This window comes from Mauremys mutica, chromosome 9 (assembly GCF_020497125.1).
Source record: "Mauremys mutica isolate MM-2020 ecotype Southern chromosome 9, ASM2049712v1, whole genome shotgun sequence".
In the NCBI taxonomy this organism is placed as follows: Eukaryota; Metazoa; Chordata; order Testudines; family Geoemydidae; genus Mauremys; species Mauremys mutica.
Window position 1 is genome coordinate 59,950,275 of NC_059080.1, and position 25,683 is coordinate 59,975,957.

At 43.5% G+C, this 25,683-nt stretch overlaps 1 protein-coding gene across 1 annotated transcript in view; it reads right to left on the reverse strand.

Moving 5' to 3' along the window:
• Nucleotides 1-1,702: 1,702 nt before the first annotated feature.
• Nucleotides 1,703-25,683, reverse strand: part of AMER3 (APC membrane recruitment protein 3) — a 48,592-nt gene continuing 24,611 nt past the window's right edge. The window contains exon 3 of the mRNA XM_045030912.1: nt 1,703-2,277. The gene's annotated coding sequence lies outside the window, so the exon portion shown is untranslated. The remainder of the gene's footprint in view (nt 2,278-25,683) is intronic.

The window sequence follows — 25,683 nt, forward strand, 5'->3', positions numbered from 1 at the left end:
AGATTGGAGTGCACCTATTGTTAACTTGCAAGGCAAAGTGAGGGTTGGCATAGCCCAGAGGCAAGTGCTTGAGTGGCTAACAGACTGGTGGTGTTCAGGAGCCAACACCTAGCTAAGCACAAGCAACTTTCCCTCACTTTGGAGTCGGCGGGTAACAAGGTGACTCACAGTCCTGGGCACCCTGAGAACTGGTCTAGTCACTTCACCTCCCTGTGCCTCAGTTTACCCATCTGTAAAATGGGGATGATGAGATAATGATACTGACCTCCTTTGTAAAGCTTGCATAAGAGCAAGCTGATATTATTATATATTTCTATTCTAGTTAAAGTATTGGCACTTTTCTACTACTATCACCTTGTTTTGTTCCTCTCTTCTGCTCCCTCCCACTTGTTACCTAAGCCTAGAATCCATGGGAAAAGGGAAGGGTCCATCATGTGTCACTTTGCGGAGAAATTCTGGCCGTGTGCTCTCATTGGCCATCAGTATTGCAAGGACAGTTTGGAAGTAAACAAAGTGAAGATAAGAGGTCAGTTGAATAATTCTAAAAGAAAAGAGATCAGTTTTGTGTAAGAACCTGTTCTTCACAACTTCTTCTGTTGAGCCATATGTTTGTTTGTTATTATTTGATTAGCCCACAAATAGTGTGTCACTTTAGCATTGCTGAAGGGATGCCTATGTGATGAATTGTTTGTGATTTTAGACTTTTTACATTCTAAATGATAAATTCTTGGCAGCCCACCCTTACCTATATCTCAGCAGCAAAGGAGGGTCACAAATGTTCCTCTATACTGTAGAGGACAGGTTCTTTGTATCAAATGCTTTCATCCTGAAGATGACCTGTACTGGAAACCTTGGTGACCCTAGTGGGTAGGTTTTATTTCATAACATTTTTTAAACCATATGCTATCTCTGGAACACTGAATTTCATTTCACAGGTGCCTGATCTCAGTGCCTTATGTTATTTTTGTACCAATTCAGATTCAGCAAAGTTTAGATAATACTCACTACATTATCCACTTTTTAAAAAAATCTATCTACAGTACTTGACTGACAGCTGCAAATGTGCAAGCAGAGGGTAACCACATCTCATGATTCAAGGTGTAAAATGATTGCTTGTGGAAGTCAGGAAAGAATCCTCTTCCTTCACCTCATTCTCCACCCCATATTACAACATATAAATCTGTATGAATTTATGGATGATTTTTTTCCCCTTCCACAAAGCATCAGATGTCAAACCCTATTTGAGGCAGGATATCGGACTAGACAATCTAATGTTCTTTTCGTAGATTGTAAGGCCAGAAGGGACCATTAGATCACCAGTCCAATCTATAGGCTGTAGAACTTCTATGTATCCAGTTTCAATCCAGTATAATCCTGTGCCCTTCCAGTATGTGACAGTTTGCAATTAAGCACAAGTTAGAACTGTCTAGAAAATAATGGCTCTTGAGTTAAACCCGCTTGAGAGGCTTCTTCACAGAAAATGAAAGTCCAGTTAGTGGTATATCTAACTGGGTTCTAAATTAGAAAAATAAGACTTTCTGGGATTAAATAAAACCACGGTTTCACACTTAAACAGGGTGTTTTTCTTAGAACAGAACAAGTAACAACTTTTTAATAGTCATTCTCAAACACAACCCTCTATAACTAGGGTACACAGTAAACAAACTTCTTTGGAGAATATAGACCATTTTATACTTCCTGCTGTTTTTATCTCCATATTTACAAAATGTTTTAAACTAAGTGGTAAATATCAGCATACAAATGTAGTCTGCATGATCAAGTTTAAGATGATTAAACTATTACAATAACATTTATTAAGCACTTCTGTGAAGTTCAGTAGAAATTCACAATATTTACATTATCCAAAAGAATGAAAATTATTTAAACCAAGTTAATGCTTGTTCGGTACATATTTGCATTAAAAAAAAACATACTGGCATTTTTTGTTGCCTGAAAGACTTCATCATATGGTGCAATATGACAAAAGATATTTCATTACTCATTCATGTCATGGAACAATTTTCACCATAATTTCATTGCAATTTAAAAATGGAGCATGTTTATTGCCCATTTGCAAACCTGGATTCAAGGGTGTGTGTCATAAGCTCCAACAATATTTGTTAATAAGATGACAGAGTAGGATGATTTTTCCCCTGTAGGGTCTCCACTGGGTCCCTTGGTGCGAAATCCTTGTTGCTTATGACACCAGTTTGACCTCATTTACACACACAGGTGGAAAGCCATCATTATTTACAACTGGTTTCTTCAGTGTTGCACCTGAAATATAAGCAGAAAACATACTGAGTTTTCATTATATATTGCTTCTAAATACAGAACAAAAATAAGCTGTGTTTAGTGTGCATTTTTAGTGGTCTTATTTTATTATATAAGTTGAAAGAATAAATGCAGTAGCGCGACTAGAAAAACAAGAATAGAAATTGGCTGCAAATAGCAACGTGGTCAGAAAAATCTCCTGTTCGTTGTGATTTATTTATTTTTAACAATGCAACCGATGTTGCACTGGTATAGTAATACTGCCCTCAGCACTGAAATCCAGCCCCTTCTGCTTGGCACACTGCAACACTGCCTAGCATTGGAGAACAAATAGTGACAGATACATCAATAGCGGGAGAGTGCAAAGATGCTCTGGAGATGCCATAGTGGAAAATGGGCTGCCTTCTGATCAGTGGAGATGACAAAGGGCTGTGTAAGCAACAGGACTTCCCCTTCCAAGAAGATGACTGCTGGTAAATGTCAGTGCTACATGTTGAAGTGGGCAATTGTTTGGGCTGGGGCATATGGTGTTTCTGACTTTTGAATCCTTGTGAACTGATGTATTGGTATTAGTCCCCCAGATCTCCCCAGGCTGTGTAGGCTGCCTCCAGAGAGACCCAGCTGCTCTTCAGAATTATTCCAGGAACTTATTTCCTTATTACCAAGTGCTATGAGGCATGTACGTGCAGTGACCAATGGGAAGTCAGCAGTGTGTGTTCCATCCCAGCAGACTCTTGTAGAGGGATGCGACTCACTGGCGGGGCATCTCCTGCAGGTCCTCCGGGGAACTGGCTCTTCCAGCCTGGAGTGTCCTCTGCAGGACAGTGTCTTGCCTGTTGCTGGCCCCCATATCCTTCCCAGACCATAGTGCCCTTTGCCTGGGCGTTCTGCCCCCCAGCAGCAACTCCCAATCTGGGTCTCCCCACCCAGGGGAACCCCCAACCCCCACTTTGCCTCAGTGGCGACTGCCAGTCATCATCTAGCCCTGGTCCCTGGGGCAGACTGCAGTCTATAAACCACTCATCATCAGCAAGGGGGTGTTGGACCTGCTGCCTCCGCTTATCTCTGGACTGCCCCTCTGCAGCCCCAGTACCCTTAACTAGGTCTGCAGCCTGGGGTTTTGTTAGGCTGGAGCTCCCCAGCTCCCTCTGCCCTTCCCCAGGTACCCCAGGTGGGTACTGCTCCACCCTAGGTACCCTTCTCAGCTTCCCAGGCAGCCAGATCCTCTCTCTCAAGAAAGCTAGAGAGAGTGTGTGTCCTTCCTGCTGGCCCACCGCCCTCTTATAAGGGCCAGCTGGGCCCTCCTTGCATTGGCTGCAGCTATGGCTGCTTTCCAAATCAGCCCAGCTTTTCCCCAGCCACAGCCCTCTCCCAAGGCTGTTTTAAGCCCTTCAAGGCATGGCAGAGTGACCACCCCGCCACAACCCTATACTGAGTTGGGCGGGAAGCAGGTGACTTTGTGTAGAACTAAGCAGAGAGTGGCCAGGATGCTCTGTTCCCACTTAAAATGTACAAGCATAATTTCCCACCCTACAGCACACACACCACCACTTAATGCTGTAATGATTGGGGTAGGAGATTGAGTCAACCCCCACCACCTCTCCTATAGCACTCTTGGTCTAGGTGGACAGATGAGTGGAGGACAAAATACTGATGGGGACAGGAACAATTGGACTTCTGAAGAGAGGTAGAGGGACAAATCCCCCTTTAGCTACTGGGTGTGGAGACTAGACCTATCCATAATCTTCTCAAAATGCCAGATGGGGTATAGATCTTTTAGCCATCCTTCAGCCATACCAAAGTGGCATCGTTGGCCATGTACGTTCTCTCACAAGCCACTATCTTATCTCATCTTCCATTTGGCAGGGGATCTGTGAAGAGATGGAGGATGGCTGGGCCTGGGGGGAGGCCTCAGTTGATTCAATGAAGTATCCAAACTTCTGAATGTTTTTCCAAGCCCCAGCCTTTTTGAAATTCTTCCGTCACTGTATGTTTTTTACAGCATATTTGCCTGGTTTTGTGTTTGCTCTGGTGCTGGGTTTCCATTATTTTTTTCACTTTTTATTCCCTTGGTAGCCCTAGAATTGGAACAAGTCTTTCCCCTTTTCATTAAGTTCTGTTACTTCAGCTTGGGATCCACAATTGAGCAGGGAAAATTCTAAGTATAAAAAGATTCCCTATTTCAATAGGATGTGATGGTGCTTATTAAATCTCAGGAATGTGAGGAATGGGAAGATAGGATTACTATATGGGGTGTAGTGTAGTGTCACTGGTAGGAGAGGGGCTAATAAATTGAGTCCTCGTTCTGGAACATGGCTGCCTGTTTCAGGCTTTTGGATGAATTCAAGATATTAAAATCTCAGGATTTATGTGGTGCCTGGGCCATGGTTGCTACAATCCCCATGGCCGAATGCACACCACAACAGTGAGGCCTGGTCTACACTACACGTTTAAACCAAATTTAGCAGCGTTAAACCGATTTAACCCTGCACCCGTCCACACAATGAGGCCCTTTATATCGATATAAAGGGCTCTTTAAACTGGTTTCTGTACTCCTCCCGGACAAGAGGAGTAGCGCTGAAATCAGTATTGCCATGTCGGATTAGGGTTAGTGTGGCCGCAAATTGACTGTATTGGCCTCCGGGAGCTATCCCACAGTGCACCATTGTGACCGCTCTGGAAAGTCATCTGAACTCAGATGCACTGGCCAGGTAGACAGGAAAAGCCCCGCGAATTTTTGAATTTCATTTCCTGTTTGCCCAGCGTGGAGAGCTCATCAGCACAGGTGACCACACAGAGCTCATCAGCACAGGTAACAATGCAGTCTCCTGAGAATCGAAAAAGAGCTCCAGCATGGACCGCATGGGAGATACTGGATCTGATCGCTATATGGGGAGAGGATTCAGTGCTAACAGAACTCCGTTCCAAAAGACAAAATGAAAAAACATTTGAAAAAATTTCCAAGGCCATGATGCAGAGAGGCCACACCAGGGACTCAGTACAGTGCCGTGTGAAAGTTAAAGAGCTCAGACAAGCCTACCAGAAAACCAAAGAAGCAAACGGAAGGTCCGGGGCAGGGCCGTAAACATGCCGCTTCTACGCTGAGCTGCATGCAATTCTAGGGGAGTCCACCACCACTACCCCACCCCTGACCGTGGATTCCGAGGTGGGGGTAATCTTAGCCTTGCCTGAGGATTCTGCAGACAGGGAAGATGAGGAGGATGAGCTTGTAGAGAGCACACAGCACTCCGTTCTCCCCAACAGCCAGGAGCTTTTTCTCATCCTGACGGAATTACCCTCCCAGCCCTCCCAAGCAACTATCCCAGACAATGAAGCCATGGAAGGGACCTCTGGTGACTGTACCTTGTAAATATAAGACATGGTTTAAAAGAAAGCGTGTTTTAATGATTAATTTGGCCTGAGGACTTGGGATGCATTCGTGGCCAGTACAGTTACTGGAAAAGTCTGTTAACATGTCTGGGGATGGAGCGGAAATCCTCCAGGGACATCTCCATGAAGCTCTCCTGGAGGTACTCCAAAAGCCTTTGCAGAAGGTTTCTGGGCAGCTCTGCATTATTCCGTCCTCCATGGTAGGACACTTGACCACGCCATGCACGTAGCAAGTAATCTGGTGTCATTGCATGACAAAGCCTAGCTGCGTATGGTCCCGGTGATTGCTGGCATTCAAGCAACATCCGTTCTTTATCTCGCTGTGTTATCCTCAAGAGAGTGATATCGTTCATGGTAACCTGGTTGAAAATCAGGAATTTAAGTAAGGGGACAGAGATGGCCATTCCTACTGAGCTGTTTGCCTGTTGCTTAAAAGAAATCCTTCCCTGCAGGTAGCCACGCAGGGGGAAGCGGGGGGCACGATTGGCGCTGCTTTTTTCCGCCTTTGGCTAGCAGGGATCTTTCCTGCTACCAGCCACGCGGTTGTGGGGGGGGTGGAAAAGAGGGTGTTTAGCAGTGATCTTCCATTATACCAGCCACGGGGTGGTTTCTGCTGCTGCACGTTAACAGGAAAAAAGCAGCACTCAATGGGCTTTGCTTGCTATTTGGGAAAGGAGGGCGCTGGATAGATGAAGGCTGCAGAAGACGAAAGACAATGGCTTACCATGGCCGCATGCAAGCAGAATTCTGATGCCCGGACCTGCGTCTGTGATCTGTAACACCAAAGCCGCAGGCACTCAATATTAAGAAGCAAAATGCGACCTTGTAGTGAAAACACATGTGCTTTGTAAGGTGAATAGTGTTGTTCACCGTGAAAGAGTATGACCATTGTTCTCTAAAATGTATCTTTTTAAATACTTCTCTCCCTTTTTTCCCTCCCTCATGCAGCTGCAAATTTTTCAAGCATCCCTACTCCGTCCCGAAGGCTATCTCAGATAAGGCGGTGGGGAAAAAAAAGACGTGAGAAGAAATGTTTTCAGAAATCATGGAAGTGACCCGCAATGAAAGAGCGCATCTGAATGAGTGGAAGGACGTGGTAGCAAAGTACAGGGAAGATACCAGTGACCGTGAGGATAGGAGGGACCAACATGAGGATAGGAAGGACGAACGTGAGGACAGGAGAGATGCTCGAGATGAGAGGTGGCAGCAGGAAGATCAGCAGTGGCGGGATGCAACTCTGGGACTGCTGCGTGATCAAACTGACATGCTCCGGCGAATGGCAGCAGGATCACAGAGTGCCACTGCAGCCCCTGTATAACCACCATCCCCCCTCACCATGTCCCTTAGCCTCCTCACCCGCCAGACGAGTAAGAACTCGTGGGGGTAGGCTCCGTGCACCCGCCCACTCCACCCCAGTGGACAGCCCAACCAAAAGGCTCTCATTATTATGAAATTATGAAATTTTTATAGTGGCCTTTTACTTCCCTACTATTCTCCTCCGAAACCCCACCCAGGCTACCTTGTCAGTTCTCTCCCTCTTTTTATAATTAAGTAATAAAGAATACATGATTTTTAAACGAGAGTGACTTTATTTCCTTAGAAAGCATTCTGTGATCGAAGCGGGGAGTGTCTTACAGTGAATGAGTCAATCAAGGCGGGGAGGGTTTAATCAAGGAGAAAGAAGCACAACAGTCACACCGTACCCTGGCCAGTGATGAAACTGGTTTTCAAAGCTTCTCTAATGCGCACCGCTTTCTGGTGTGCTCTTCTAATCTCCCTGGTGTCTGGCTGTGCGTAATCAGCTGCCAGCTGATTTGCCTCAGCCTCCCACCCCGCCATAAAGGTCTCCCCCTTACTCTCACAGAGATTGTGGAGCACACAGCAAGCAGCAATAACAATGGGGACATTGGTTTGGCTGAGGTCTGAGCGAGACAGTAATGTGCACCAGCGTGCCTTTAAATGGCTAAATGCACATTCTACCACAATTCTGCACTTGCTCAGCCTGTAGTTGAACAGCTCCTGACCACTGTCCAGGCTGCCTGTGTATGGCTTCATGAGCCATGGCATCAAGGGGTAGGCTGGGTCCCCCAGGATAACGACAGGCATTTCAACATCCCCAACTGTTATTTTCTGGTATGGGAAGTAATTCCCTTGCTGCAGCCGTTTAAACAGAGTAGTGTTCCTGAAGACGCGAGTGTCATGAACCCTTCCTGGCCGTCCCACGTGGATGTTGGTGAAACGTCCCTTGTGATCCACCAGTGCTTGCAGCACCATTGAAAAGTACCCCTTGCGGTTTATGTAGTGGGTGCCCTGGTGCTCCGGTGCCAAGATAGGGATATGGGTTCCATCTATCGCTCCACCACAGTTAGGGAATCCCATTGCAGCAAAGCCATCCACTATGACCTGCACATTTCCCAGAGTCACTACCTTTCGTAGCAGCAGCTTAGTGATTGCTTTGGCTACTTGCATCACAGCGGCCCCACAGTAGATTTGCCCACTCCAAATTGATTCCCGACTGACCGGTAGCTGTCTGGCGTTGCAAGCTTCAGGAGGGCTATTGCCACTCGCTTCTCAACTGTGAGGGCTGATCTCATCTTTGTATTCTGGCGCTTCAGGGCAGGGGAAAGCAAGTCACAAAGTTCCATGAAAGTGCCCTTACGCATGTGAAAGTTTCGCAGCCACTGCAAATCGTCCCACACCCGCAAAACTACGTGGTCCCACCAGTCTGTGCTTGTTTCCCGGGCCCAAAATCGGCGTTCAATGGCTACAACCTGCCCCATTACCAGCAGGATCTCCAAAGCGCAGGGGCCCGCAGTTTGACAGAGTTCTGTGTCCATGTCCTCATCACTCTCGTTCCTGTGCTACCGTAGCCGCTGCCGCCTCCTCGCCTGGCTTTGCAGGTTCCGGTTCAGCATTGAGTGCACGAGAATGCGTGAGGTTTTTAAAACGTCCATGATTGCTGTCTTGAGCTGAGCAGGGTCCATGCTTGCTGTGCTATGGGTCTGCACAGTTCACCCAGAAAAAAGGCGTGAAACGGTTGGCTGCTGCTGCTTTCACGGAGGGTGGGGTGAGGCTGTACCCAGAAGCACCCGCGACAATGTTTTTTGCCCCATCAGGCACTGGGATCTCAACCCAGAATTCCAATGGGCGGGGGAGACTGCGAGAACTATGGGATAGCTACCCACAGTGCAACGTTCCGGAAATCGACGCTAGCCTCGATACATGGACGCACACCGCCGAATTAATGTGCTTAGTGTGGCCGCGTGCACTCGACTTTATACAATCTGTTTTAAAAAACCGGTTCCTGTAAAATCGGAATAATCCTGTAGTGTAGATGTACCCTGAGAGAGAGATTGAATAGACCAGAAAAGGGAACAGACCCTAGGTAGGAAAAAGGGAAACCAATCCTTGAATCCCATCATTGTCCAGACCCACCTAAAGAGAAGGATATATTTTTTTCCTTATTTTAAAAAAATATATTTGATATTGTTGCTTTTCCCAGTGATCTAGAGAAGCCTGGATATTAGCAGATGGCTTCGGGGTCACAGGAGAGATTATTCTTTGTCATAAATAGATCAGGGTTAAGGTCTCTTTTACCTGGAAAGGGTTAACAAGCTCAGTAACCTGAGAAACACCTGACCAGAGGACCAGTTAAGGGACAGGATAATTTCAAATCTCTGTGGAGGGAAGCCTTTGTCTGTGTTCTTTGTTGGATTGTTCGTGCTCTCTTTGGATCTAAGAGAGGCCAGACATGTCTCCAAGTTCTCCTGGAGTATTTCCTACCATCCAATAGAGAGTATTAATTAAAAAGGCGGATTAGTCTTATAATTTGATTTCTACATTTGCAATTGTGTGTCTTGCTATAGAATTTCTTTAATTCTGTACTGTTATTGCTTTTACTGAGAAAGAAAGGAGGGGGGATTCTCTCCAGAGATTGATTAAGTTTAAACCCTGTGTATTGTTCCATCTTGGTATTAGAGACAGTTACTTTCTTTTTATTCTTTAATAAATCTTTTCTGTTAAGGACTTGGTTGATCTTTCCTTGGGTGAATTCTCAGGGAAAGGGGAGGAGGGAGGAGGAAGGCATCCCTCTGTAGTTGAATCCCGGTATCTCTCCTAGGAAAAGGGAGGGGGGAGGAAGCAGGGGGGAATGGTTTACTTCTCCTAGGTGTAAGAACTCTATGGATTTGGGGCTCTTGGGATCCCCAAGGACTTTGGGGAAGGACTGTGTCCCAATACACGTACATTATTGGGTGGTGGCAGCTTTTACCAGATCTAAACTAGGATTTTAGTTTAGAGGAGTCCATGCAGGTCCCCATCTTGTGAACCCAAAAGCTCCAAGTGGGGGAGGAACCTATGACATTCTTAAGCTTTCCATTTTCTGCGTGGGTAGATCTATTTTTGAGGCCATGATGATTCAGATATCATTAAAATTGGCTAGTATATATATGTACACACCCTTCATGGCTCCCAGGGTCCTGGCTTATTTGGAGATTTGGCTTTTTGAGATATTTTTTAAGTATAGAGGAGAATTTACAGCTTCCTTTTCCTCTTGTCAAGTGTTAATCTTTCCATGTAGCAGGGAAAGGTATGGAAGGAAGAGTGGAATTATTCCACTGGAGGGAGCCAGAAGGTAACTTGTCAGGTATGTTGGGCTGGAGAAGATAGATGTGGGGGTGGGGGGGTATTCCTTTGAAGGGATACGTCCACAGGGTTCCCACCTCTCTGAGCTCCGTGTGGTGAGTTTCTCAGTGTGAACTTCTATAGTTGTGTTCTTTTCTTGACTTTTACTAGGATTTCAAATTCATACATTTGGGAGACAGTCGTGACCCTTCTTAGTGGGGCAAAGGGTTATTCTTAGCCTTCCAGTGCACCTTGACACATGCCTACAATCCACCTCTGCATTGCTAACCTGCCAGGGTTTTTTAGGAGAGAGCACAAATGGCCTTACTGCTTGTGCTGCTGCTCATTACACAGATTGAAAGAGGTGAGGAATAGATATATTCCTGACTTCCCCCCTCAGAACTGCTGTCAGAGCCAGGTGCTCATCCTAAATGGGGAGGGGTGCTAACCCGTGGCCAATCTCTGCAGACTGCACACACATTGCAGCAACACTCATTCAGCGAAAGCAGTGACTTTGTGACATTCTGAAGCTTTTGCACTTTAGTTGTTGATTTGAACACTGTTTTCCAGGGATTACAAGATAACGAATAAACCATCTGCACTATCCAGCACTTCAAAATTTAGTCTATTAACTGCTGGAACTGTTAAGCATTCACTGATGTGTGAATTATGCACAGCACCACAAAGTCAAAAGTGCAAACCCTGCTTGTGAAACTCTGCCATCTAATGGTTGAAAAAGTGATTCATGCTCCATCTGTTTTTATTCACATTTCGTTTTGCAAACTGCTGGATATATATTTGCAGTACATCTTTTGAGTTATAGAGCCTTACTTGGACAATTGGTCCTTGCTGCAACACTCACATTTCCGACAGATGTATTCCTGTGGGTTGCCTTTGTATGCCAAGATTGCTGGAGCTGAGCACATTGAATTAATGAATTCATCAAGTGAACACCCGAGATCAACTCTCAGATTATTTCTGGCGAGTACAGACAACTTCTTAGCCATATTCCAGCCATTTCTACTAACTACAGAGGTGTGGCACCTGAAACTCCCAGAGTCAGTAACTTATTAGTGTTCCCAGAACAGAACTAAGTGGTTTTGGTTGAAAAAGGGAACTTAAAAGCTGAAGATATTCTTTAGCTATTTGAGATTTATTTATTCTTTAGCTATTTTTTCTCTTGGACTTATTCTGCTGGGTTCTCAGGATGTTGAATACTCATGAAGGTGCTTGTGTCAGACTGTGACCCTTCAGCAGTTCTATAAAGGACCAATGGCTAACCTGAGCCCCACCCCCTGCCCACCAGCTCAGGTGGTGCTCCTCCAAGTCCAGTGGGAGCCATAAAGGAGCCCCTCCTTTTTTCCCCCCCTCCAAGTCAGTCCAGACAAAGCCCCTCCTTTCTCTCCCTGGCTTTGCAGATGCAGGAGTTGCATTATAAAACATCTTTGCTAATGTGTTTTAAGTGTTGCTGAAAGACGTGCTAGCTTCTAATGTAGACAGGGTTTAACATCTTTATAATCATAGAACCATAGAGTTTAAGGCCAGAAGGAACAGATATAGTCACCTAGTTTGACCTGCATAATAAGCCAACATATTACCTGGTCGCAGTTAATGCTACATAAGCAGTCAGAGCAATAGTACCAGGCAGTGATCAACCAATGGGTTGCAGCAGGAGAAATGGAGGTGGTAGCTATGGGTATAGTTTCAGACAGTTTGGTACTGAAGCAAGACTCCCTGAAAATCCTAATGTAATTGTAATTAATAAATACATGAGATCACAGCAGCTTGGAGGGCAATAGCTATAAAATGGTACCCAAAGGAAAAAGTGTAGTTTTGGAGCCTGTGTACTTCGTTAGGTGCCTTAGAGGTCTTTGGAATGGGGGTCCTATAAATCAAAATACCTTACAGCTTGCTGATTGTAAATGATTTCACGTGCACTGTGTCACAGTCTCGGAGATTGCACCTTCTGCTCTGTGGATCTAAACGTACTCTGTCAACTTGCTGTGGGGTTTGCAGGTTGTGCTGACCATCAGTCTGCATTAGCATTTACAGTGAATCTCTGTCTCAAGGTCACTGACAGTCTAGAAATCAATTTTCAACCTCTCCATCCTGTCTTCCTCAACCTGATTGTTTTTTTCTTATCTGTCTGTGTGAGAGAGGGAGCTGCTTGCACAAGCCTGTTTGTAAGATGGGACTAACTCATATGCTCGAGGTCTTTTGTCACTACAACTGAGTGAATGTGACTCAGTAAAACCTGCAATAAAATGATGGTAAATAATCTCTTCCCATATCTGTTTTAAACCTTACAGGTAATACTTGTACTTAATGTTGATGTGAGTGATGTCACTGCTGAGTTTTTTTGCTATTTTGATGTGAACCGTATTAAATTTTAAGAGGTAACCCAGATTCTCCAATTTTCAATAAAATAGAATCAAGCCTAGAGGCAGTGATGTATTTAATGTTGAATACAACCTAGCTATGTTTACAATGTCATGCCAGCTTGGATAATATTGGATAAGGCATGTTTGGTTAACTTGTGAAAATTAGGGTCAGAAAACATGATGGGCAATCAGTTACATGTGCCAAGCTGATATAAGTCCATCTGAGGATAAGCTTCATAACCAAGCTCTCCCTGCTTCTCCCCGCTTTCTCAATCACTGTGGAAAATGTCACCATTCTGCCATTACTGAGGCCCATAACCTGGACATCAACTTTGACTCGAGTGCTCCTCTAGGTCCTCACATCCAGACTTTTTCTTTTTCTCCATACCATGTCGAAGATAGGGCCTTTCCTATCTATCCACACACACACCCCTAAAATTCTCATCCTGGCTCCCTTGTGTCTTGATTATTGAAACATCCTTTTCTGTGGTCTTACAAACTAGGCAATTATGCATCTGTCATCCGTTCAGAATGCTGCTGCAAATATTGTTTTCCTAGTCTGTTGCTTTAACCATATCACCCCTGGCTTGCCATCCCTCCATTGACAACTCCTTCTCTGTCATGTCAGACATAAGTTGCTTATTTGTCTCCACTTTTCAAGGCCCTTCATGGCCTATCCCCACTGTACCTACCATCTCTCATTCTCTATAAAAATGTTACGTCCAGTTGGCTGACGTCAGCCTCCATTGCTCACTTGTTAAATTGTCACTTGTTAAACCTTTGTGCCTTCTCTCATGCTGCCCCTCCTTCTTGGGAGGAGCTCCTCATAAATCTCTGCAAAACTTACTCATTGTTCTCCTTCAAATCCTTCCTTAAAACACTCTTTTGCTGTGAGGCCTACAAAAAACTGGACAACAGTTAGGCTCCTGGTGCACTAAGACCATAGGCGCTGACTCCATGGATGCTCCGGGGCTGGATCACCCACAGGAAAAAATGGTGGGAGCTGAGCACCCATCGGCAGCCCCCCTACCAGAATCTCCCCCTCCCAGCACCTACCACCTGCTGCGGATCAGCTGTTTCATGCTGTCAGGAGACACTGGGGGAGGGGGTCGAGTGGGGGCAGAGCCTGGGCGGAGCCAGTGGGGCGCCCCCCTCCCCGGCAGACTAGAAACTTGGTGCCTATGGCTAAGACGTCTGCCTAACATGCTGACCAATACTGTGTCTCTGTTTCCTTGTACTCCTCTATCTATGTTTCTATATACATCTGTGGTCTCTTTCTTGGACTGAGATAATAAGTCCTCGGGGGTGGAGGGACCATCTTTTTGTTCTTTGTTTGTATGGCACCTGTCACAATGGGGTCCTATCCGTGACTGGGACTCCTAAGGTGGTACAGTAATGCAAATAATATGTGAGTTAGGTGTGACTAAGATAATCTCTGCTACAGCATTTTGAAAAACCAAATCCAGTGTAGGCCCTCTGGTTTGTTAGCCTGGATATTGTACTATACAAAGCCGTATCCATTTTTGCCTATGCAGTGCCCTGACCCATGCAGAAACCTTTGTCCAGCCCACTTAACTTAACTGTTCCAGAATGAAAAGACTTTCACTCCCAGGGTCAAATGAATTTCAGTTTGTTTCATTGACAAAGGTCAGGCAGCAAGAAATAAACCTGAAGAGAGACTGCAAGGTAGTCCATATAATTTCACAGGCTGCATCTTTTAGCCATGAAGAAATAAGGCAATTCCCAAAGGCTTCTGTCAGCATGAGAGCATGTGAAATTGTCAGTGGAAAAAATAAATTAGCACAATTTCAAATTCCAAACCTTTGCAGCTAACATGTTGGCCAGTAAGCGAATATATAATCTCACATTGATAGGGACTATCAGTTCCAATCAAACAACCTAAAGAAAGAATAAGGGGGGACGTGCTTTTCTATTTCTCCAGGGCATGGGAGGGAAAGAGGGTCTTTATCCTTCCAATACTCCCCCCTCTGTCAATGGGAAGGCAAACAAAGATGCCAGCAGCCCCCTGGTCACATTACCAATGCAGACAGTGATGATGTGACTCTTTCTCCAGTGCTCACCCACTATGGGGAAGCAGGATGAATAGATCAGCTCTGCCACTGCCTAAGAAGGATGGAAAGACCCCTTTGGCACCTCTGGGAAGAGACTGATATGGGATTTTTTTGGGGCTCCTGCCCTTCCTTACTTGTCAAGGTCATAGGGTATGATTACCTCAGGGTTCCTTAACCATGTTTATGACATAATGATGACTTCCATAGCAACCAACTGTGATGTCAGAGAGAATGATTGACTTCAAGAGGGAAATTAGCAGTGGGAGCTGATGAAAACTCTTTGGTAGCAAATTTTTGTTTTCCTTGCCAACACCCTACTTAAAAAAATAAAGAAAATGTAGCCTGGAGAAACACTGGATGTTTTAAAAAGGTTCTGATGAAGTTTGAGCAGCACTTTAAGAACTCTTCTCCAGAAGTAAAACTGAAGAGAACAGCTGGGAAGAGATTACAACATGTGGCCACCTCTGCCATCTAATAAAATTGCTAGAAATGCAGTCGAAATGTAGAGAGCTCCTGGTTTGTCTTTACTAGCTCAGACTCTCAGTGCTGCCTTGGTTTTTTTAGGCTTCTTCAAGATCTTCTTAGTTGTGCTCTTAGCTAAGTCAGACAGGCACCTGCTATTCTGCAATGGAATTTTCTTTTTCAATCTCATTAACATATATTCAGGTTGTAATTTGTATTAGCTGGATGTTGTCAAATAGGTAAATATACTTTTAGTTGACCTTCTCACACTTCACAACCATATTTTTAATCACATTTCACATGCTTGACCTCACATGATGCAGACCGCCTAGGAATTAAAAATGGATGAGGCACTAGTCTGGGGTTCAGCTGAGTGGCTGCATTAGCACTAAAACTGTGCTGGAGTTGAATTATTGATAGCAATAGCAATTTTTACTTTCTGTTTTGATGCTGAATAATAGATTAAAAGCTGCATGGTAAGATTATTTTCATTACTCACATAAATGACTTGTTCGATTAAGAGTGAAAATAACAAACGAAAAGTGCCTTGGGGTGGGAAATGAATTAGGCTTAAAATATTATGGCTTAGAATGTTTAGCCATTTTGGGGGCCTTTTCCAAAAATCATTTAGATTTAACTTAAGTAACAGAGGGAGTTTCATATAATTCAGAAGATCAGGAAATACAATTGGACAAAACAAAGTAACAGATTTGAGGGAGCAGGAAAGCTATATATATTATAGCTAGTGACCAATCATAAGCTAAATTTAAAAAAAATTAAAATAGCCAGGCTAATTCCAGGGTATTCATTCTTTAACACTGCCCAGCTATTAAATCTCAGACCTCCTGGGGTGCTACACCCCAGGTAGAGGTATCAATGCCATTTTAAAAACAGCATGAAAAAAGTATTTAGGATGTTTTGCGTCTCATATTTTGTTAGATAGCAATAAAAATGTCTGTGCAGGGCATTTCTAGGGATTAACGATCAGTTTGGGAAAATGGCCTTCAGCAGTGCCTCTAGCCATCGGCTCCTCTGGCTAGTCATTAATCCTCAGTGGAGGTCCTGCCCTGGAGCAGTATTAATCAAAATCATCCTTGCTGAAGACAACAGCCCTAGATGCTGAATAGGGTGAGGCACCTTTGCATTTCACGTGTGCATAAATAGAAATGAGCCCAGCTTCTGTCCTGCAGCACTGAGACTGATGTTGACTTTGAATTAGACAACTTTTTTTCCCCCCACTGGCTTTGAACTTTTCACAGTGCAACCTCAGCAAGTATCTGGGAGGATGCCTGGACAGCTTTCTATTTCTGTTTGGCTAGCAGTCACTCAGTAAAAGGAAAAAAGAAATCCTCCTTGAACTAAGAGTTCCACACCAGTAGATCAAAAAGCACTGGTTACAGCCAGGCTAGAACAGTGGGTCTTCAAGAATGGTTTACATGTTTTCCATTCCACTGTTTTTACTTTTGAATAAAAAAGCTAAAAGTACTGCAGTTATAGGCATTTCCTCTTACAGGAATTCTCAAAACCTTGTCTTTTAAACATTTTAGGGCCTGATCCAAAACCCCTTAAAGTCAATTGAAAGACTTTATAGCACCTGATGTAAAGCCCATTCAAGCCAATGGAAGACTTCCATTGACTTGAATGGGCTTTGCATCAGGTGCAATGAAGTCTGTCAATGGAAATCTTTCCATTGACTTTAACTAGCCTTGGAAGGATTAGATTTTTAGTGCTAAATGTCAGTCAACATAGATTTTTTTTCACCCCCCTCCCCTCCCTCCACACATACTGACAAAACAATATTTTCATTATTAATAAAAAATTTTACAGATAGGTGAAGTAAGACAAAAGCTCCTTGAGAACTTATTAGTTTGATTTATAGACATTTACTATGTCAACATCACATGCTGAAAAATACAACTTGTGTTTTAATGGGTTTAACTCCTTGAATCTCAGCATCTGTCATAAAAAAATAATTCTGACCAACCATAACTGTCTCAACTGTGAAAATGTAAATGAATAAAAATTAAAAATGTTTAAAAATATACATTGATGTTACCCGTCAAAATTATGCAAAAAATAAAATTTGAGTTTTGCCAGGCCTGACTGTAACAACCTCTGGATTCAGGCCTATACTGAATGTATTGCTTGTTAAGTGCCATACAGACTTAAGTCATCCTTATCCACATAATAGGTACAGCATGTGCAACAGCAATGCAGGCTTCCACCCTACCTACCTCTGTGACTCAGCCCTGAACTACCCAGGTTCCATCTCCATGTCCATTCAGCTTGAGACTTCGCAAAGGGGTGATAATTGTGATCCTGAATTTTGTGACATAGATACCTGTCTATGAGGAAAAAGACAGAGCCCCCAACTCATTTCATATAGGCCACTGGACTGTTATCAGAAGGTAATAGCTTAGTCTCTAATAAAATATGAATATGGGGTAACAATTGGAACCTAGTAGGCTTAGCCCAGTTATGAGCCTAATTATAAACTTGTATCCACTTTTCCACAGTGTCACAATAACCTATAACAATAAATGTTGATGGGAGATAGGTGCAAAAGGGAAAAAGACTGAATTAGTCCAGACAAAAAGGCTTACAGATCTAGTTCAAGGACTTTGTTATGATCATGCCTGGTAAACAAGAGATGTGTGGGACCAGAAATCAATGGACCAAAATTGGTGTCAGAAATGACACCTAATTGGTGAATAAAATAATGAGGGGAGGAGCTATTTCACACACCACTTCCTTTGGGACCCTCAAAAAGAGACTTTTTGGAGGGAAAATTGGTGAACACTGCCTGACTGAAAGACAGGAGAACAGAAAAGAACAAGCTTCACCATCATGGCTGCCTTCTCTTGAGACCCTGGGATGCACTGTAACACTGCTGGGTCTTTGTCGTCCTCATCATGGGAGATGTTCTCCAGATTAGGCCAAAGAGAGGGACCCAGATGACATCACTACCTCCACTGGCTCTGTCTAAATCCCATCCACCACCTGGGATGTGAGACTGTCACTCCTTGCCACCATGCATCCTTATTCTTCCCCACCTTTATTTCTTCACTTTCTTGTCCCTCTCGTTTTTCCTTGTGTGTGACATGAGACTGGCTTTGCCAGCCAAGTCTGCACATTTTTCATATTTTGCAATGCTGCTGTTAAGACTGTGACCAGAAAGAGGCAGCTAAAAGCAATGCCTTAAACAGCCCAATGCTGGTACAAGTTTGCCAGGTCTCGGAGTGGCTGATAAGATCATGTGCCATGCCTGTCTTTCTCCAGCAGTGAGGTTGCGCATGAAAGTCAACGCCAGAGCCGGAAGCTGCATTTTTTTAAAATCTTTGCTGTTCTCTTCCTTCCTCTTTTGTGTGCATAGGTCTTGTTTTGTCTTCTAGGAAAAAGAATCAGATACCAATAACCACAGCTGCTGCTCATTTCAACTAACTTATTCTCTTTTCCCCGAACAGACAGTTAGTCTTAGAGGGTATTAAAGATATTGCCATATTCTAAAAATTCTCTCTAGCTAAAGGGAATAAGGGATGTTGTTAAAGTGAAAGCCATACCTAATAAACTCCTGAAGAAGAGCTCTAGGCAAGCTCCAAAGCTTGTCTCTCTCACCAACAGAAGTCAGTCTAATAGCAGATATTACCTCATCTACCTTGTAGCCATGTTGGACCCAGGATATTAGAGAGACAACAACACCGCATGATTACTTCATTCTTAAAATTTGAAATGCTTTTACTGTTTTTTTCCTTTTTCTGTATCTTTAATAAAAGGTTAAAACATTTTGTTACTGGTGTGTTTGCCATGGTACTAAGCAGGCTGAGGTCCCTGAATACCAAACCCTGAGCCTTGTTTAAAACTCTTTAATGTTAGACCATTTCAGGGTCATGTTAACAGATTTGACTCTTTGGGCCCACATATTCTGTCTAAATTAATACAACCAGGGGCGGCTCTAGGAATCCCGCCGCCCCAAGCAGGGCGGCGCACCGCGGGGCGCACTCTGGTGGTCGCCGGTCCCGTGGCTCCGGGGGAGCATCCGCTGGCATGCCTGCGGGAGGTCCACCGAAGCCGCGGTACCAGCGGACCCTCTGCAGTCATGCCTGCGGGAGGTCCACTGGTCCCGCGGCTCCGGTGGACCTCCCGCAGACATGACTGCCGCCCTGCCGGCAAAATGCCGCCCCAAGCGCACGCTTGGTGCGCTGGGGTCTGGAGCCGGCCCTGAATACAACACTAATACATAAAAATATTGGCATAGCACATTCTTCCAGCAGGCTCCTTATGCCATTACTGATCACCTGACCTACTTAATCCCCTCAGTGTTGTATGTAATTAGGTCAATAAGATTGTGATTTTTTTTTAATTATTCTTTGACTTCTGGACTAACATGATTACAACTTCAGACAATATCCCTGTTTTATAATCTGATATCCCAACCTACTGAATATGCATATTGAGGCAGAAAGGTTGAGGTCAGAATTTTGGATACAGGTTTAAAATGTGGATTTAGTCACCCAAGGCTAAACATTTTGATCTAAATGACTTGAAGGTGATAGAGGAAGATTTTGATACAGCCAGACTCAGGAGTTCCTAGCTCTGAGTTAGAGCGGCTCAAAACTTTCTGGAATTTGATTTTTTTTTGACAGTTTTTTACACACACACACACAAACCTAGCCACCCTCAAATGTTGACAATTTTTCTGATTTTTCTAGTATTTTTGACCATTAGACCACGCTTCTTTCTGCTAAAGAAACTCAGGGCACTATAAACAAGATGCTCTGACCACCCACAAAAAATAACGAATGTTACCAGGCGAAACTACAATTTCTTGAGAATTCATTATAATGTTTTTCTGAAATATCACATTGAAATTCAAAAATAAAAGGGGGTAGTTTGTCCGGTAGGGGTTGTGGAAACTGCCTTTGAATCTGCTAAGTATTCTTTGGCATACAAGTTTTCAGTGATTTCTGTGTAATGCACTTTTATTTCACATGCTTCCTTTGCTGTGTTTGCCCCTGTACATAGTGTAAATACTCTGAGCCCAAATTCTCTGATCCAGACAAGCTGTGCTCACCACAGGACCAGGGTGAAGGAAAGGTAGTGTTATGCCATCTTTAGATTCCTCCATTTCTGCAGCCAGTGAAAGCTATTCTTATGCCCTGCTGGCTAAGATCATAGGAGGCCATTCTGGCAGCTGGGGGGGTCACCAAAGCATAAGTATACCCCAGGTATGCCCCCTTCTTTTAGAAACATCCCTTTTCTCTGGCTCTAAGCCACCTGGAGATTTCCAGTACAGATAGGCAATCTTGAAGGACTTGGGTCCACAGAGTTTTTAGCTGCTCTGTACCACAGCAAAGACAAGAATCTAGCTCATGATTTATAATCCTCTTGACTGCACCATTTAACAGAGCTCACTTAGCACCTCTTAAAGGCCCATTACAGTGCATCCATTTGAGCAGGTCTGTTTGCACCCAGTTAATCAGAACCCAGTGTTTTGCAGTCCCCTTGGTTTTTAAATTTGGCAGTCCAAAAAGCTGGCATTTCTTGGTGTAACCTTGGACATCCATTAAATGGTACACTCCTATCTAAACATGACTTTCTTTGTGTGTATTGACTATCCGTAGGGGGGCGGGAAGGGAAGTGCTGATCAATTAAAAACATGACTAACATCTGTTATGATGGGTCAATAACTTAATTCATGCAGATGATTCAATTAAGGATTATTAAATTTTCATTAGAAATCTATATAGCATATGGATGTGATGTTTTATTAAAAAGGAATGAATGGGCACCAGCTTTTTAGAACTTTTTTGTGCAGTCATTTGTGATGTGGAAAAGTGGGTGTGAAATGTCACCCATCGTGTAACTTAGTGGAGAATTCTGACTTCATAGTGTAAATGACTATAGTGTGTGAAGCAGTGGCTAATCAGGGACAAGATTTGTCAAATTGTCTGAGTCTTTCAAGCAAAACTGGGTCCATTGCAACCTAAATTGGGGTGATTTATGCTTTCACGGCAAACCAAGAGAGGTTGGGGCTGGGCAAGGATTGTCTAATCCTGAAACATGAAAAACTCAAACTGTAGAAATCTGTGAAAAGAAACCAAATAGTGTTTACTTGAAAGCTTGCAAATTGAAACTGCTTTTTCAGCAAAGATGTAGGTACAGCAATACTGCCTGTCAAAAGAATCATATACTTCTCTGTGTTTCAGTTATGGTTGCTATCATGACTGACTAAAGTTCACGCATTTTACCACCTAGCAGAAAGGAAGCATGAACGTACACTGAAAGGAATTTTACAAATGTGCTAATAAGATATTAACACAATAAACTTCCAATTTGATTGTACAATTTATGGGAATTGAGCAAGTGAAAAGGAAAAGAAACAGAATGAAATTGTTACACTAAACTTTTTTTCTTATACTCATGTGTGTTAATCCAAATATATGCAAAATGACTAAACTGAAATGGATTTTCAGTCATGTTTACCAAAAAGAGAGAGGGTCCTTCATACTGATCCAACTGTGTAAAATTATAGCTGTGTAAACTAGTTTTTATGTTAGATTTTATTGTATCAATTTGAGTGTTTACAATGGAATAGATTCTTTCCATGATACAGCCTCAAGAAAATCTTTCCTATAACTGTCAGAAATCTATCTGATGGCTTAATAATGCTGCCCTTTGCTCTCATGTGAGTGCCATCTGTATGAATTAGGGTTGATAATAACCAAGTCCCTGGTGGATTTCATGATTTGTCTAGTTCTTCTTCCTCTGTTAGACCTCTGTTTGGGGTAGGATTTTTTCATCATGAGATTTTGTTCAAATAGGGCTGCTATTCATATTTTCATTGTTTGTTTTCACTTAATTTTTGGGACCTCTATTTAATTAGCGCTAGACAGGAAATATAAATGATGAATGACATGACAATTCCTTTTGGAGGAGTTTATTGATTTAGGATTATTGTCATGACTTTTACTAGATAACAATTGTTACTGATTTACTAGGCTGATTTAATAGAATTAGGGTTGAGCCTACATCACCTGAAGGGCGCATATGCTCTGTAAGGGATGCATGTGCTCTCTTCAGCACAATCCAATATGTAACCAATGGAGTTGTAGTGGATTATACGGGTAGTAATTTTCACCTAAGGTATCTTCATGGATTGTTGTTGACTGGTTAGAATGTGGAAACAGGAGTCAAAAGTTCTGGGTTCTGTTCCTGGTTCTGCTACTGACTTGCTGTCTCCTCATGAGCAAGGAATGTAGGCCTTACATTTTCAAATGTCCATGAATGTTTGGCGCCTCCAGTTCTGGAGTGGCCAGCTCAAACACTAAGGGCCTGAGTTTCCAATGTCCTGGGGATGACACTGAATAACTACTTTCTGGCTGTGAAGATTTGTTAATGTTTCAAATGTGATTTGAAATCCTTGGATGAATGGAGATATAATTGTGAAGTATAGTTATTAGGCAAATAATTACAAGTTTCTCTATTCTTGCTCATATATTCGAATTGCCAACCAAAAAAAAATATTCTTTTGACTCCTGTGTTAGAAAAATTAAATGGTTTGTCCTGTTGACTCCTGAGGTATAGTTTACTGTGTAAGCAAGTATTTGCCGTGTCAAGAATGTACAGTGTGGGCAAGGATGTATGTCGGAAATATCTTTATTACATCTTTTCAGTATCCACCAATTTGTGGATGGCCTGATTAAACTAGACACAGAGCAGGGTGCAAGCCAGCCAGTTTCTTAGCAGCACAGATATTATAAATCAGTATCCTCAGACTGTATGTGCGGCAGACAATTGACGACTATATGCCCATAAGTAAGGAATCCTGGCACAGCACCCTAACGGACAGGCCTCGGGGACTGGGAATGGTTGCAAAAAGCCTGTTTTTGCTGCACTAGCCTTTAGCAGAACAGCCGTGGAGTGGATCTTCAAGGTGTAGACATGCCAGGTAGGGTACTGCCCCCTTACTCTAAACAGCAGTACAATAATAGTATGGTAGTGCAAGTCAGCTTGTCCATTTTACACTTATGCACACACACACACACACACTCTCTCTTCTGATTCATTCTCTGTCAGACTTTCAGACACCTTTTTTCAATTGAATTTTTCAAAAGTTTCATGAATCTTTAAAAAGAAACTAGTAAGACAAAGGTCAGTAATAATTTACTCAGCCAGTAATGCTTGTAACTGAACATTAAGGAGTAGCAATTCATTCCTAACAATGCTACTGTTGTCTGAAACCTCTCAGGCAAAGAACCAGAAAGTGCTTCCAAACGAATTGGAAGATACATGGAGCGCTTATTCTCTTTATACATGACACATCCCATTATAAATCACAACAACAAACGGTGCATTTATTAATAATACCAGCTGCAAAGACCTGTCAGCTCAGTTGAATGTAACACTTATTTTAGGGCCAAATCCTGTGCTCTCTCCATTGTGTGGATATACAAGAACCAAGAATAAATAAAACAGCTAGGGAGTGGGGGAGCAGGCCATGGAAAGGGCAAGAAAGGGACTTTGCACATCCTACACATGCTAGGTAGCAGCACTCTGTGGCAGCTTGCCACAACAGTGCTAAAAAGAAGTCTCAGTGGGTCAGCTGAAAGGTGTGGAAATGCCAGGGGGTCTGCAGGTACATGGATCCACTGACTAAAACCTGAACCTTGGGAGACCACAGAGGCTGTTGCTCTGCAGACTGGGGAGGATTCTCTTTCCAGAGGCAATCCCCTGCTGATAGCCCATTTGTTCTGGGTATGTGCAGGAAAACAGGCTTTGGCCCTCCAGGAGTGAACATATGATTGCAAAATTTGTGCCAGGGTGTATGCATTGCAGCTGCTTCTGTTTTTAGAAATATTAATTTAAAAACATGCAAAACTGATTTGAACAGATCTCAATTTTGAGCTTCCCAGGCGCTAGGACGGTAAAGTTACTTTGAAAAGGATTATACAGTTGGGTGTCCCTTTAAATTTACTCCAATCTGCATTATGTTTTAATTGCACCTGTAAAAGTGAGCTGTTGAGGTATTTATAGCTGGCAGCAGGAAATGTGACCATTCTTTGTGTTGGAACTTGACTATTGGCTTCTTTACTGACTAGAGATAAAACTTTTTTGTCCTGCCTAATCCAGAGGATGCATCGCTTACATGGAGATTGTGCAAAGCTCTCTGTGTCATGCTCATGGACACCGTGCTTGCTTCAGAGTACAAGCAAAGAACAGCCCAGTGATGCTGAGGTTAGTCCCCTTCTCTCTCTCTGGGTCCTCAAGTATTATTAAGCCTTTTCTTCACTGCCAGTCACTAGTGTCTGACTCTCTAGCCCAGTCCTTCAAGAGACTGGCTGCATTCTTTTTAGAATAGTTCTTTAAACCTCAGTTTACATAATTACATAAAATAGAGGTGAAGGACTTGATTGGTAAATATAACAAGTTTTTGGCCTAGATAGTTAGAAGTCATTGTCTTCATTCATTGCTAGTTCAAAAATCATAATTATGGTCTACACCAGTGGTCCCCAACGCAGTGCCCGTGGGTGCCATGGTGCCTGCGGGGGCATCTTAATGCACCCGCGTCCTGGACCCTGGGAGAGCACCTGCTGAAATGCCGCCGAATTTCAGTGGCATTTCGGCGGGGACGCCTCTCGATGACGACGCTTGTCGCCAACAAGTGACGTCATCGAGAGGCATCGCTCCCGAATTTCGGTAGTCACATGACATATCACTAGTCTAAGGCTAGATCTACACTGGGGGGCAGGGGCAGGAGTCGACTTAAGATATGCAACTTCAGCTACGCGAATAGCATAGCTGAAGTCGGCGTATCTTAGGTCGATTTACCTGGCTGTGAGGATGGCAGCGAGTCGACCGCTTCCGCCCTCCCGTCGACTCCGCTTCCACCTCTCGTGCACGGTGGAGTTCTGGAGTCAACGGCAGAGCGATCGGGGATCAATTGCATCACGTCTACACTAGACGTGATAAATCAATCCCCAATAGATCAATCACTACCCGCAGATCGGGCGGGTAGTGTAGACATACCCTGAGGGAATGGAGAAACAGGCCCTGAGTCTTTTGCCAAAACACTTTCGCTTTGACAGTTTGGGCATGTTGGCTACTCAGCTGTCTACCTGAAGGATTGCCAAAATATCACTGCACACCATCTGCTGTGTGGGGTTAGCCCAATAAAGCATTTCATATCCGATACAGGCAGAGGAAACTTCTTTTGCTTTCTTTTAGCAACATAAGGGAATGTAGTGCACCTTTTAGTTTACATGGTATTTCATCACAATCCTTCACTGTAGGACCAGAGAGAAGATTGTACAACTCGATACAGCACAGCTCAGTCTAACCTAGATTATCGAATACTGTGCTGTGTGCTTCAGTATCAGAAAGATAACAAATTACAAAGAATTCAGAGGGGGGCAATATGAATGAGGGAAGCTGGTGGGGTTGGTTTCATGAGGAAAGATATTCAATATCCTACAGACTTTTTT